A 14,068-nucleotide genomic window follows, 5' to 3' on the forward strand; every position below is an offset into this window, starting at 1 on the left:
TACGAAAATTCAAAACTTGACGGAATAACAAGTTGAAAACAGCTACATTTTTCAGTAGATGAATTTCGATGGAAAGCCACAACTACAATTTTTTTTTTTAAATATGTAAATAAACCTAAAAACTTGTAATTTTTGACATTTCTGAAGTTCCAGACCTGACACATAGATGACGCCATTTTAGGGTCAGGTCAGGTCAAATTATGCTTAAAATTCAAGAAAAATACGTAAATTAACCCAGAATCTTGTAATTTTTGACATTTATGAAGTTCCAGACCTGTCATATAGATGGCACCATTTTTGAGTCAAAATAGGCGCCAAAATTCAAAAACAATATGTAAAATAAAGGAAAAAACAGTAATTTTTGACATTTATGAAGTTCCAGACCTGACACATAGATGGCGCCATTTTAGGGTCAGGTCAGGTCAAATTATGCTTAAAATTCAAGAAAAATACGTAAATTAACCCAGAATCTTGTAATTTTTGACATTTATGACGTTCCAGACCTGACACATAGATGGCGCCATTTTAGGGTCAGTTAGGTCAAATTATGCTTAAAATTCAAGAAAAATACGTAAATTAACCCAGAATCTTGTAATTTTTGACATTTATGAAGTTCCAGACCTGACACATAGATGGCGCCATTTTAGGGTCAGTTAGGTCAAATTATGCTTAAAATTCAAGAAAAATACGTAAATTAACACAGAATCTTGTAATTTTTGACATTTCTGAAGTTCCAGACCTGACACATAGATGACGCCATTTTAGGGTCAGGTCAGGTCAAATTATGCTTAAAATTCAAGAAAAATACGTAAATTAACACAGAATCTTGTAATTTTTGACATTTCTGAAGTTCCAGACCTGACACATAGATGACGCCATTTTAGGGTCAGGTCAGGTCAAATTATGCTTAAAATTCAAGAAAAATACGTAAATTAACCCAGAATCTTGTAATTTTTGACATTTCTGAAGTTCCAGACCTGTCATATAGATGGCGCCATTTTTGAGTCAAAATAGGCGCCAAAATTAAAAAACAATATGTAAAATAAAGGAAAAACAGTAATTTTTGACATTTATGAAGTTCCAGACCTGACACATAGATGGCGCCATTTTAGGGTCAGGTCAGGTCAAATTATGCTTAAAATTCAAGAAAAATACGTAAATGAACCCAGAATCTTGTAATTTTTGACATTTATGAAGTTCCAGACCTGACACATAGATGGCGCCATTTTAGGGTCAGTTAGGTCAAATTATGCTTAAAATTCAAGAAAAATACGTAAATTAACCCAGAATCTTGTAATTTTTGACATTTCTGAAGTTCCAGACCTGTCATATAGATGGCGCCATTTTTGAGTTAAAATAGGCGCCAAAATTCAAAAACAATATGTAAAATATAGGAAAAAACAGTAATTTTTGACATTTGTGAAGTTCCAGACCTGTCACATAGATGGCGCCATTTTTGAGTCAAAATAGGCGCCAAAATTCAAAAACAATATGTAAAATATAGGAAAAACAGTAATTTTTGACATTTATGAAGTTCCAGACCTGACACATAGATGGCGCCATTTTAGGGTCAGTTAGGTCAAATTATGCTTAAAATTCAAGAAAAATACGTAAATTAACCCAGAATCTTGTAATTTTTGACATTTGTGAAGTTCCAGACCTGTCATATAGATGGCGCCATTTTTGAGTCAAAATAGGCGCCAAAATTCAAAAACAATATGTAAAATAAAGGAAAAAACAGTAATTTTTGACATTTCTGAAGTTCCAGACCTGACACATAGATGGCGCCATTTTAGGGTCAGGTCAGGTCAAATTATGCTTAAAATTCAAGAAAAATACGTAAATTAACCCAGAATCTTCCCAGAATCTTGTAATTTTTGACATTTCTGAAGTTCCAGACCTGTCACATAGATGGCGCCATTTTTGAGTTAAAATAGGCGCCAAAATTCAAAAACAATATGTAAAATATAGGAAAAAACAGTAATTTTTGACATTTGTGAAGTTCCAGACCTGTCACATAGATGGCGCCATTTTTGAGTCAAAATAGGCGCCAAAATTCAAAAACAATATGTAAAATAAAGGAAAAACAGTAATTTTTGACATTTATGAAGTTCCAGACCTGACACATAGATGGCGCCATTTTAGGGTCAGTTAGGTCAAATTATGCTTAAAATTCAAGAAAAATACGTAAATTAACCCAGAATCTTGTAATTTTTGACATTTCTGAAGTTCCAGACCTGTCATATAGATGGCGCCATTTTTGAGTCAAAATAGGCGCCAAAATTCAAAAACAATATGTAAAATAAAGGAAAAAACAGTAATTTTTGACATTTATGAAGTTCCAGACCTGACACATAGATGGCGCCATTTTAGGGTCAGGTCAGGTCAAATTATGCTTAACATTCAAAAAAAATACGTAAATTAACCCAGAATCTTGTAATTTTTGACATTTCTGAAGTTCCAGACCTGTCATATAGATGGCGCCATTTTTGAGTCAAAATAGGCGCCAAAATTCAAAAACAATATGTAAAATAAAGGAAAAAACAGTAATTTTTGACATTTCTGAAGTTCCAGACCTGACACATAGATGGCGCCATTTTAGGGTCAGGTCAGGTCAAATTATGCTTAAAATTCAAGAAAAATACGTAAATTAACCCAGAATCTTCCCAGAATCTTGTAATTTTTGACATTTCTGAAGTTCCAGACCTGTCACATAGATGGCGCCATTTTTGAGTTAAAATAGGCGCCAAAATTCAAAAACAATATGTAAAATATAGGAAAAAACAGTAATTTTTGACATTTGTGAAGTTCCAGACCTGTCACATAGATGGCGCCATTTTTGAGTCAAAATAGGCGCCAAAATTCAAAAACAATATGTAAAATAAAGGAAAAACAGTAATTTTTGACATTTATGAAGTTCCAGACCTGACACATAGATGGCGCCATTTTAGGGTCAGTTAGGTCAAATTATGCTTAAAATTCAAGAAAAATACGTAAATTAACACAGAATCTTGTAATTTTTGACATTTCTGAAGTTCCAGACCTGACACATAGATGACGCCATTTTAGGGTCAGGTCAGGTCAAATTATGCTTAAAATTCAAGAAAAATACGTAAATTAACACAGAATCTTGTAATTTTTGACATTTCTGAAGTTCCAGACCTGACACATAGATGACGCCATTTTAGGGTCAGGTCAGGTCAAATTATGCTTAAAATTCAAGAAAAATACGTAAATTAACACAGAATCTTGTAATTTTTGACATTTCTGAAGTTCCAGACCTGTCATTTAGATGGCGCCATTTTTGAGTCAAAATAGGCGCCGAAATTCAAAAACAATATGTAAAATAAAGGAAAAAACAGTAATTTTTGACATTTCTGAAGTTCCAGACCTGACACATAGATGACGCCATTTTAGGGTCAGGTCAGGTCAAATTATGCTTAAAATTCAAGAAAAATACGTAAATTAACCCAGAATCTTGTAATTTTTGACATTTCTGAAGTTCCAGACCTGTCATATAGATGGCGCCATTTTTGAGTTAAAATAGGCGCCAAAATTCAAAAACAATATGTAAAATATAGGAAAAAACAGTAATTTTTGACATTTGTGAAGTTCCAGACCTGTCACATAGATGGCGCCATTTTTGAGTCAAAATAGGCGCCAAAATTCAAAAACAATATGTAAAATAAAGGAAAAAACAGTAATTTTTGACATTTCTGAAGTTCCAGACCTGACACATAGATGGCGCCATTTTAGGGTCAGGTCAGGTCAAATTATGCTTAACATTCAAAAAAAATACGTAAATTAACCCAGAATCTTGTAATTTTTGACATTTCTGAAGTTCCAGACCTGTCATATAGATGGCGCCATTTTTGAGTCAAAATAGGCGCCAAAATTCAAAAACAATATGTAAAATAAAGGAAAAAACAGTAATTTTTGACATTTCTGAAGTTCCAGACCTGACACATAGATGGCGCCATTTTAGGGTCAGGTCAGGTCAAATTATGCTTAAAATTCAAGAAAAATACGTAAATTAACCCAGAATCTTCCCAGAATCTTGTAATTTTTGACATTTGTGAAGTTCCAGACCTGTCACATAGATGGCGCCATTTTTGAGTCAAAATAGGCGCCAAAATTCAAAAACAATATGTAAAATAAAGGAAAAAACAGTAATTTTTGACATTTCTGAAGTTCCAGACCTGACACATAGATGGCGCCATTTTAGGGTCAGGTCAGGTCAAATTATGCTTAACATTCAAAAAAAATACGTAAATTAACCCAGAATCTTGTAATTTTTGACATTTCTGAAGTTCCAGACCTGTCATATAGATGGCGCCATTTTTGAGTCAAAATAGGCGCCAAAATTCAAAAACAATATGTAAAATAAAGGAAAAAACAGTAATTTTTGACATTTCTGAAGTTCCAGACCTGACACATAGATGGCGCCATTTTAGGGTCAGGTCAGGTCAAATTATGCTTAAAATTCAAGAAAAATACGTAAATTAACCCAGAATCTTCCCAGAATCTTGTAATTTTTGACATTTCTGAAGTTCCAGACCTGTCACATAGATGGCGCCATTTTTGAGTTAAAATAGGCGCCAAAATTCAAAAACAATATGTAAAATATAGGAAAAAACAGTAATTTTTGACATTTGTGAAGTTCCAGACCTGTCACATAGATGGCGCCATTTTTGAGTCAAAATAGGCGCCAAAATTCAAAAACAATATGTAAAATAAAGGAAAAACAGTAATTTTTGACATTTATGAAGTTCCAGACCTGACACATAGATGGCGCCATTTTAGGGTCAGTTAGGTCAAATTATGCTTAAAATTCAAGAAAAATACGTAAATTAACACAGAATCTTGTAATTTTTGACATTTCTGAAGTTCCAGACCTGACACATAGATGACGCCATTTTAGGGTCAGGTCAGGTCAAATTATGCTTAAAATTCAAGAAAAATACGTAAATTAACACAGAATCTTGTAATTTTTGACATTTCTGAAGTTCCAGACCTGACACATAGATGACGCCATTTTAGGGTCAGGTCAGGTCAAATTATGCTTAAAATTCAAGAAAAATACGTAAATTAACCCAGAATCTTGTAATTTTTGACATTTCTGAAGTTCCAGACCTGTCATATAGATGGCGCCATTTTTGAGTCAAAATAGGCGCCAAAATTAAAAAACAATATGTAAAATAAAGGAAAAACAGTAATTTTTGACATTTATGAAGTTCCAGACCTGACACATAGATGGCGCCATTTTAGGGTCAGGTCAGGTCAAATTATGCTTAAAATTCAAGAAAAATACGTAAATGAACCCAGAATCTTGTAATTTTTGACATTTATGAAGTTCCAGACCTGACACATAGATGGCGCCATTTTAGGGTCAGTTAGGTCAAATTATGCTTAAAATTCAAGAAAAATACGTAAATTAACCCAGAATCTTGTAATTTTTGACATTTCTGAAGTTCCAGACCTGTCATATAGATGGCGCCATTTTTGAGTTAAAATAGGCGCCAAAATTCAAAAACAATATGTAAAATATAGGAAAAAACAGTAATTTTTGACATTTGTGAAGTTCCAGACCTGTCACATAGATGGCGCCATTTTTGAGTCAAAATAGGCGCCAAAATTCAAAAACAATATGTAAAATATAGGAAAAACAGTAATTTTTGACATTTATGAAGTTCCAGACCTGACACATAGATGGCGCCATTTTAGGGTCAGTTAGGTCAAATTATGCTTAAAATTCAAGAAAAATACGTAAATTAACCCAGAATCTTGTAATTTTTGACATTTGTGAAGTTCCAGACCTGTCATATAGATGGCGCCATTTTTGAGTCAAAATAGGCGCCAAAATTCAAAAACAATATGTAAAATAAAGGAAAAAACAGTAATTTTTGACATTTCTGAAGTTCCAGACCTGACACATAGATGGCGCCATTTTAGGGTCAGGTCAGGTCAAATTATGCTTAAAATTCAAGAAAAATACGTAAATTAACCCAGAATCTTCCCAGAATCTTGTAATTTTTGACATTTCTGAAGTTCCAGACCTGTCACATAGATGGCGCCATTTTTGAGTTAAAATAGGCGCCAAAATTCAAAAACAATATGTAAAATATAGGAAAAAACAGTAATTTTTGACATTTGTGAAGTTCCAGACCTGTCACATAGATGGCGCCATTTTTGAGTCAAAATAGGCGCCAAAATTCAAAAACAATATGTAAAATAAAGGAAAAACAGTAATTTTTGACATTTATGAAGTTCCAGACCTGACACATAGATGGCGCCATTTTAGGGTCAGTTAGGTCAAATTATGCTTAAAATTCAAGAAAAATACGTAAATTAACCCAGAATCTTGTAATTTTTGACATTTCTGAAGTTCCAGACCTGTCATATAGATGGCGCCATTTTTGAGTCAAAATAGGCGCCAAAATTCAAAAACAATATGTAAAATAAAGGAAAAAACAGTAATTTTTGACATTTCTGAAGTTCCAGACCTGACACATAGATGGCGCCATTTTAGGGTCAGGTCAGGTCAAATTATGCTTAAAATTCAAGAAAAATACGTAAATTAACCCAGAATCTTCCCAGAATCTTGTAATTTTTGACATTTCTGAAGTTCCAGACCTGTCATTTAGATGGCGCCATTTTTGAGTCAAAATAGGCGCCGAAATTCAAAAACAATATGTAAAATAAAGGAAAAAACAGTAATTTTTGACATTTCTGAAGTTCCAGACCTGACACATAGATGACGCCATTTTAGGGTCAGGTCAGGTCAAATTATGCTTAAAATTCAAGAAAAATACGTAAATTAACCCAGAATCTTCCCAGAATCTTGTAATTTTTGACATTTCTGAAGTTCCAGACCTGTCATTTAGATGGCGCCATTTTTGAGTCAAAATAGGCGCCGAAATTCAAAAACAATATGTAAAATAAAGGAAAAAACAGTAATTTTTGACATTTCTGAAGTTCCAGACCTGACACATAGATGACGCCATTTTAGGGTCAGGTCAGGTCAAATTATGCTTAAAATTCAAGAAAAATACGTAAATGAACCCAGAATCTTGTAATTTTTGACATTTATGAAGTTCCAGACCTGACACATAGATGGCGCCACTTTTGGGTCAAAATGGGCGCCAAATTTCAAAAAAAATATGTAAATAAAGTAAAAACCAGTAATTTTTGACATTTGTGAAGTTCCAGACCTGTCATATAGATGGCGCCACTAAATTATGTTTTCGACTAACAGGTGGCGATACCAACATTAATAGTTACAGAAAGCTGTAATTTTTTTGACTTTCAAGTTTAGGTAACTGTTCTACAGATGGCGCCAGCATTGCTACAAATACAGGAACCTGTAGTTGTTTTTTGACATTTGACATCTTGACCTAATCTATAGGTCTAAAGATCAGCAATAGAATGGACTTCAAAGTTGATAATAAAGCTTTATTTTTATTATATATCGTAAATGGATTGTGTTTAAGCATAACGTTTGAATGGTTATGCAACCGCTTAAACTAATTGTTGCCGAACTTTCGTCTTTCCTTTGCATTCTTGAATAACGGAAATATAGATGGATTATTTTTGTGCATGAATTTTAAATTGTTATGCAACCATGAAAACACTAATTATTTTCTTTTTTCGGAGTTTTTTCAGATTATTGAAAGTCTGACACAAAACCTGTCCGTAACTGCGGCGTTCTCGCCAAACGCTACAGCTTGAAAAATCTAAAATTCGCATAGTCTAAATGTCCGAGAAAAATCGAAATTAAATGAAAACGAACAAAAGTTCGGACCGAACTAACATTAATCGAAAGTGGATGTCATAATTTTAAGTCCCTAACTAAACGGGATCTAAAACCCTTTCGAAACTGTGGCGTTCGAATTTTGATGAAAATTATTCCAAGTCCAAAGTCGGAACTGAAGCGTTCACATTGAACGCTACAGTTTCGAGAATCTATTCGGAACTGAAGCGTTCACATTGAACGCTACAGTTTCGAGAATCTATTCGGAACTGAAGCGTTCACATTGAACGCTACAGTTTCGAGAATCTATTCGGAACTGAGGCGTTCACTTTGAACGTTACAGTTTCGAGAATTTATTCGGAACTGAAGCGTTCACATTGAACGTTACAGTTTCGAAAGGACAAAATTAACAAAGACCAAAAGTCCGAGAAAAATTGAAATTAAATGAAAATGAACAAAAGTTCGGACCGAACTAACATTAATCGAAAGTGGATGTCATAATTTTAAGTCCCTAACTGAACGGGATCTAAAACCCTTTCGAAACTGTGGCGTTCGAATTTTGATGAAAATTATTCTAAGTCCAAAGTCGGAACTGAAGCGTTCACATTGAACGCTACAGTTTCGAAAATCTATTCGGAACTGAAGCGTTCACACTGGCGATTGCTTATGCAACCATGAAAGCACAAATATGAAACGCTACAGTTTCGAAAACTCATTCGGAACTGAAGCGTTCACACTGGCGATTGTTTATGCAACCATGAAAGCACAAAAATGAAACGCCACAGTTGCGAAAACTCATTCGGAACTGATGCGTTTACACCGAACGCTACAGTTTTGAAACCTCGTTCGGAACTGATGCGTTCAAAAATGTCGAAATTTTTACAAGTCCAGTTTCGGAACTGTAGCGACTGCATGGACTTAGCGCGAAAAGGACACATTCAGTGGGAACTGTAGCGGTAGGGACCCGTAAAAAAAGTAAAAAAAATAATAAAATATTTTATTTTTTGCTTTTTACCTTCCGTATACACAATTTTTTTTTTTTTTTTTTTTTTTTTTTTTTTTAAGTCCAAATTGGGAACTGTAGCGGTCAACAGAAAAAAAAACTTTTTCCATCAACCACATACAATTCCCATTTTTAATATAATATTATTATTTATATTAATATTATAATTATTCATAATATATTACTGAACATTTGCTTCTCCTCAGTTTCGTTCTTTGGTTTCCAATATCATTCACTCGATCATATTTAATTCAAGCTTGTTATCGGAGGAGAAACAAGTCTTTCACAATTTTCACCAGTTCTGCTTACCATGTGACGGATCTTTTGTTTTTCAACGGGCGGAACAATAATCGAGATTTTTACTGCTTGGTGTTTCGGGCTTTGTGTTTTATTTTATAGATCCGTCACATTATTCAAGTAAATTATTCAATTCAATTTGTCGTCTGCATTAGAGTCAAGATTATTAATTTCATCTCATTTGCAGACGACTTTGGATAAGAGCACTGGGTGGTCACGTTTTTTAACTAGCGGTGAATTAGCTAATTCGTTCGCAAAATGCACGTTACAGGCGGACTAATTCACATTTCGCTATTCATCGAGAAATTTTTATTCACAGCGGTATATTGTCTTTCTAGAGACTTACCACTTTTTATTTCATCGATGTATTTTTATTTTTAATTTAGCATAATATCATTAAACGGGGTCGCGATGTACGAGAGGTAACAGATCGTACGGACGCGCACATTTGATTTCATGTCAATCCATTCATCGTGCGTACTTGTCCGTCATCGCTGCCACTTACCATCACTACTCCCTATATATGCCACCGCGGCAGCGATCAGCTCTGAATCGCTCGATGCGTGAAACGATCGAAATCCCATAGTGCGCCGGCCGCTCGCTATGGGCGAGGGGTAGAGTAAAACGGTCTGATCGCTCGGTGCAAAAGTCCGTTTGGGTACTTAGAGACGGAATTTTAAAATTCTGATTTCGCAGATCAATTTCAAGGATTATTAGGACTCGAATGCTGTCGACCATGTTTTGTAAAAAAAGTTTTTTACGTTTTTACGGCAATTTGACTGAACGCTACAGTTTCGAAAAAAAGTCGGAACTGTGGCGTTCGATCGAAATTTTTCCAAGTCCGAAGTCGAAACTGTAGCGGTCGACCAAAATTTTTCTAAGTCCGATTCGAAACTGAGGCGTTCGACCGAAATTTTTCCAAGTCCAATTCGAAACTGTAGCGTTCGAACAAAATTTTTCTAAGTCCGAAGTCGAAACTGTAGCGTTCGGCGCTCATTCGTCTAAGTCCGAACTCGGAAGTGTAGCGGTTGACAAATTTACATTGACCAAAAGTCCGAGAAAAATCGAAATTAAATCCAAACGAACAAATGTTTGGGTCGAACTAGCATCGATAGAAGGTAGATTTTATAATTTCAAGCTCCTAATTAAACGGGATCTAAAACCCTCTGGAAACTGAGGCGTTCGAAATTTTGATGAAAATTTTTCTAAGTCCGAAATAGGAACTGTGGCGGTCGAGCGAAATTTTTCTAAGTCCGTAGTCGAAACTGAGGTGTTCGAATTTTTGATAAAAATTTTTCTAAGTCTCATGTTGGAACTGTGGCGGTCGAGCGAAATTTTTCCAAGTCCGAAGTCGAAACTGTAGCGTTCGAACGAAATTTTTCTAAGTCCGAAGTCGAAACTGTAGCGTTCGGCGCTCATTCGTCTAAGTCCGAAGTCGGAAGTGTAGCGGTTGACAAATTTACATTGACCAAAAGTACGAGAAAAATCGAAATTAAATGCAAACGAACAAATGTTTGGGTCGAACTAACATCGATAGAAGGTAGATTTTATAATTTCAAGCTTCTAATTAAACGGGATCTAAAACCCTCTGGAAACTGAGGCGTTCGAAATTTTGATGAAAATTTTTCTAAGTCCGAAATAGGAACTGTGGCGGTCGAGCGAAATTTTTCTAAGTCCGTAGTCGAAACTGAGGTGTTCGAATTTTTGATAAAAATTTTTCTAAGTCTCATGTTGGAACTGTGGCGGTCGAGCGAAATTTTTCCAAGTCCGAAGTCGAAACTGTAGCGTTCGAACGAAATTTTTCTAAGTCCGAAGTCGAAACTGTAGCGGTCGACCAAAATTTTTCTAAGTCCGATTCGAAACTGAGGCGTTCGACCGAAATTTTTCTAAGTCCAATTCGAAACTGTGGCGGTCGAGCGAAATTTTTCTAAGTCCGAAGTCGAAACTGTAGCGTTCGGCGCTCATTCGTCTAAGTCCGAAGTCGGAAGTGTAGCGGTTGATAAATTTACATTGACCAAAAGTCCCAGAAAAATCGAAATTAAATGCAAACGAACAAAAGTTACGGTCGAACTAACACCAAACAAGGGTGGCTGTGATAATTTCAAACCCCTAACTAAACGGGATCTAAAACCCTCTGGAAACTGAGGCGTTCGAAATTTTGATGAAAATTATTCTAAGTCCGAAGTCGGAACTGAGGTGTTCGGTCGAAATGCCGTAAAAACGTAAAAAATATTTTTTTCAAAACACCGTTAACGGCATTCGAGTCCTAATGACCCTTGAAATTGATCTGCGAAATCAGAATTTTAAAATTCCGTCTCTAAGTACCCAAACGGACTTTTGCACCGAGCGATCAGACCGATTTACCCGACCCCTCGCCCATAGCGAGCGGCCGGCGCGCTATGGGATTTCGACCGTTTCGCGCATCGAGTGATTCAGAGCTGAACGCTGCCGCGCTGGCATATATAGGGATAGTAGTGGTGGTATGTAGCAGCGGACAAAAGCGTACGATCGAAATGTGATTTTATGTGCGTCCGATTATCTTGTTACCTCTCGTACACCGCGACTTACCCGTAGTTGGGACGATGGCCGGAATGTGTACCCTGTGGACCCACCATCGTTTGAGGGATGACAAATCTTGCCATTGACCATGCACAGCGAGATTGCGGATGCGGCGAGCGTTTCTATGTTAGCGGTCCAAATGCAATCAAAGATTTTATGTGTTCGTGTCAGAACGACCAAAAATTAACAAATGCGTCAACTCACTAAAGTCCGAGCGAGAATTTTGAAATAAATAAAATTTCATAAACTCGTAACGTGTGAATATTTCTAAAGAGAAATCTCACAATAAACCGTCGCTTTCAATCTAGCGAAGAGTATGGAGAATGTTTGAACTTTTGCTTGTCGACGACGATATTTTTTCTTTACGATAAAATTTCAAGTCGATGTGCCCAAAAATCTCTAAATTTTGAACTGGGAAATTATTTCTTCGTCCGATGAATCGCATTGATCTCTGTTTTTGACGAAAAAAAGACGGATAAAATGCAGCATTCAATCAAGGATATAAAATAAAAGAAAAATTTTCCGTAAAAACTATATTACAATGGAGGATTATGTTTCTACTTTTCGTCCGATGAGTCGCAACAAAAATAAGTAATCCATCCGTCGTTGTTCGTTTAGTCGATCTGAATGCACTGTAAAAATTTATTAAAGTAAAATGTTACGTTTGCATTTCATGAATTTTGACAAACGTGTACCGAAATGTGTACAAATTATTTATTTCGACGACGACGACAACTTAGAACGGATGAATAAAATTAATTGTTGCAAGATTCAAACAAGGATGAAAAAGTCATAGAAAATTATTCCGTAACCATGATATTGGATTATTTTTTCTTCACTCTCTCCTCCGATGAGTCGCAACAAATAAAAATCCATAAATCAATTCATCCGTCGTTGTTCGTTTAGTCGATCTGAATGCACTGTAAAAATTTATTAAAGTAAAAATGTTACGTTGCATTTCATGAATTTTGACAAACGTGTACCCCGAAGTGTGTACAAATTATTTATTTCGACGACGACGACAACTTAGAACGGATGAATAAGAATAAAATTGTTGCAGGAGATTCAATCAAGGATGATGTGAAAAAAATGTCGAAAAATTTTCCATCCAGAAAGATCGCGTGGCGTTACGTCTCTTCTTACGAGGTTTTCGTTTCGCAGACACGCACACTTTCTTCAAAACAATAATAGGAAAGTGTTCAGTTTTTTATAAGAGCAGCAGGTGTCTTTCCGAAATTCTACGATTATTGTAGCTTATATGACTAGAAGGAAAGAAAGACTAAAACTCTCTTATTTTAAAACAAGAACGCAGTTCCCTGGTTGATCCTGCCAGTAGTCATATGCTTGTCTCAAAGATTAAGCCATGCATGTCTCAGTACAAGCCAAATTAAGGTGAAACCGCGAAAGGCTCATTAAATCAGTTATGGTTCCTTAGATCGTACCCACATTTACTTGGATAACTGTGGTAATTCTAGAGCTAATACATGCAAACAGAGCTCCAACCGGAAACGGAAGGAGCGCTTTTATTAGATCAAAACCAATCGGTGGCGGTCTCCGTCATCGTACAACTTGGTGACTCTGAATAACTTTACGCTGATCGCACGGTCTCGCACCGGCGACGCATCTTTCAAATGTCTGCCTTATCAACTGTCGATGGTAGGTTCTGCGCCTACCATGGTTGTAACGGGTAACGGGGAATCAGGGTTCGATTCCGGAGAGGGAGCCTGAGAAACGGCTACCACATCCAAGGAAGGCAGCAGGCGCGCAAATTACCCACTCCCGGCACGGGGAGGTAGTGACGAAAAATAACGATACGGGACTCATCCGAGGCCCCGTAATCGGAATGAGTACACTCTAAACCCTTTAACGAGGATCAATTGGAGGGCAAGTCTGGTGCCAGCAGCCGCGGTAATTCCAGCTCCAATAGCGTATATTAAAGTTGTTGCGGTTAAAAAGCTCGTAGTCGAATCTGTGTCCCGCGCCGCCGGTTCATCGTTCGCGGTGTCAACTGGCGTGCCGCGGGACGTCCTGCCGGTGGGCTTAGCTCGAGAGGGCGGCCCAACTCAATCCCGCCGCGGTGCTCTTCATTGAGTGTCGAGGTGGGCCGGCACGTTTACTTTGAACAAATTAGAGTGCTTAAAGCAGGCTAAAACTTCGCCTGAATACTGTGTGCATGGAATAATGGAATAGGACCTCGGTTCTATTTTGTTGGTTTTCGGAACCCCGAGGTAATGATTAATAGGAACGGATGGGGGCATTCGTATTGCGACGTTAGAGGTGAAATTCTTGGATCGTCGCAAGACGGACAGAAGCGAAAGCATTTGCCAAAAACGCTTTCATTGATCAAGAACGAAAGTTAGAGGTTCGAAGGCGATCAGATACCGCCCTAGTTCTAACCATAAACGATGCCAGCTAGCGATCCGCCGACGTTCTTCCGATGACTCGGCGGGCAGCTTCCG

At 36.6% G+C, this 14,068-nt stretch overlaps 1 pseudogene; it reads left to right on the forward strand.

Moving 5' to 3' along the window:
• Positions 1–12,922: 12,922 nt before the first annotated feature.
• Positions 12,923–14,068, forward strand: LOC148165532 (small subunit ribosomal RNA; annotated as a pseudogene; the record flags this gene model as incomplete).

The sequence above is a fragment of the Gnatocerus cornutus genome, unplaced genomic scaffold, assembly GCF_029298725.1.
Source record: "Gnatocerus cornutus isolate USDA-ARS CGAHR unplaced genomic scaffold, icGnaCorn1.1 ctg00000289.1, whole genome shotgun sequence".
Taxonomy (NCBI): Eukaryota; Metazoa; Arthropoda; class Insecta; order Coleoptera; family Tenebrionidae; genus Gnatocerus; species Gnatocerus cornutus.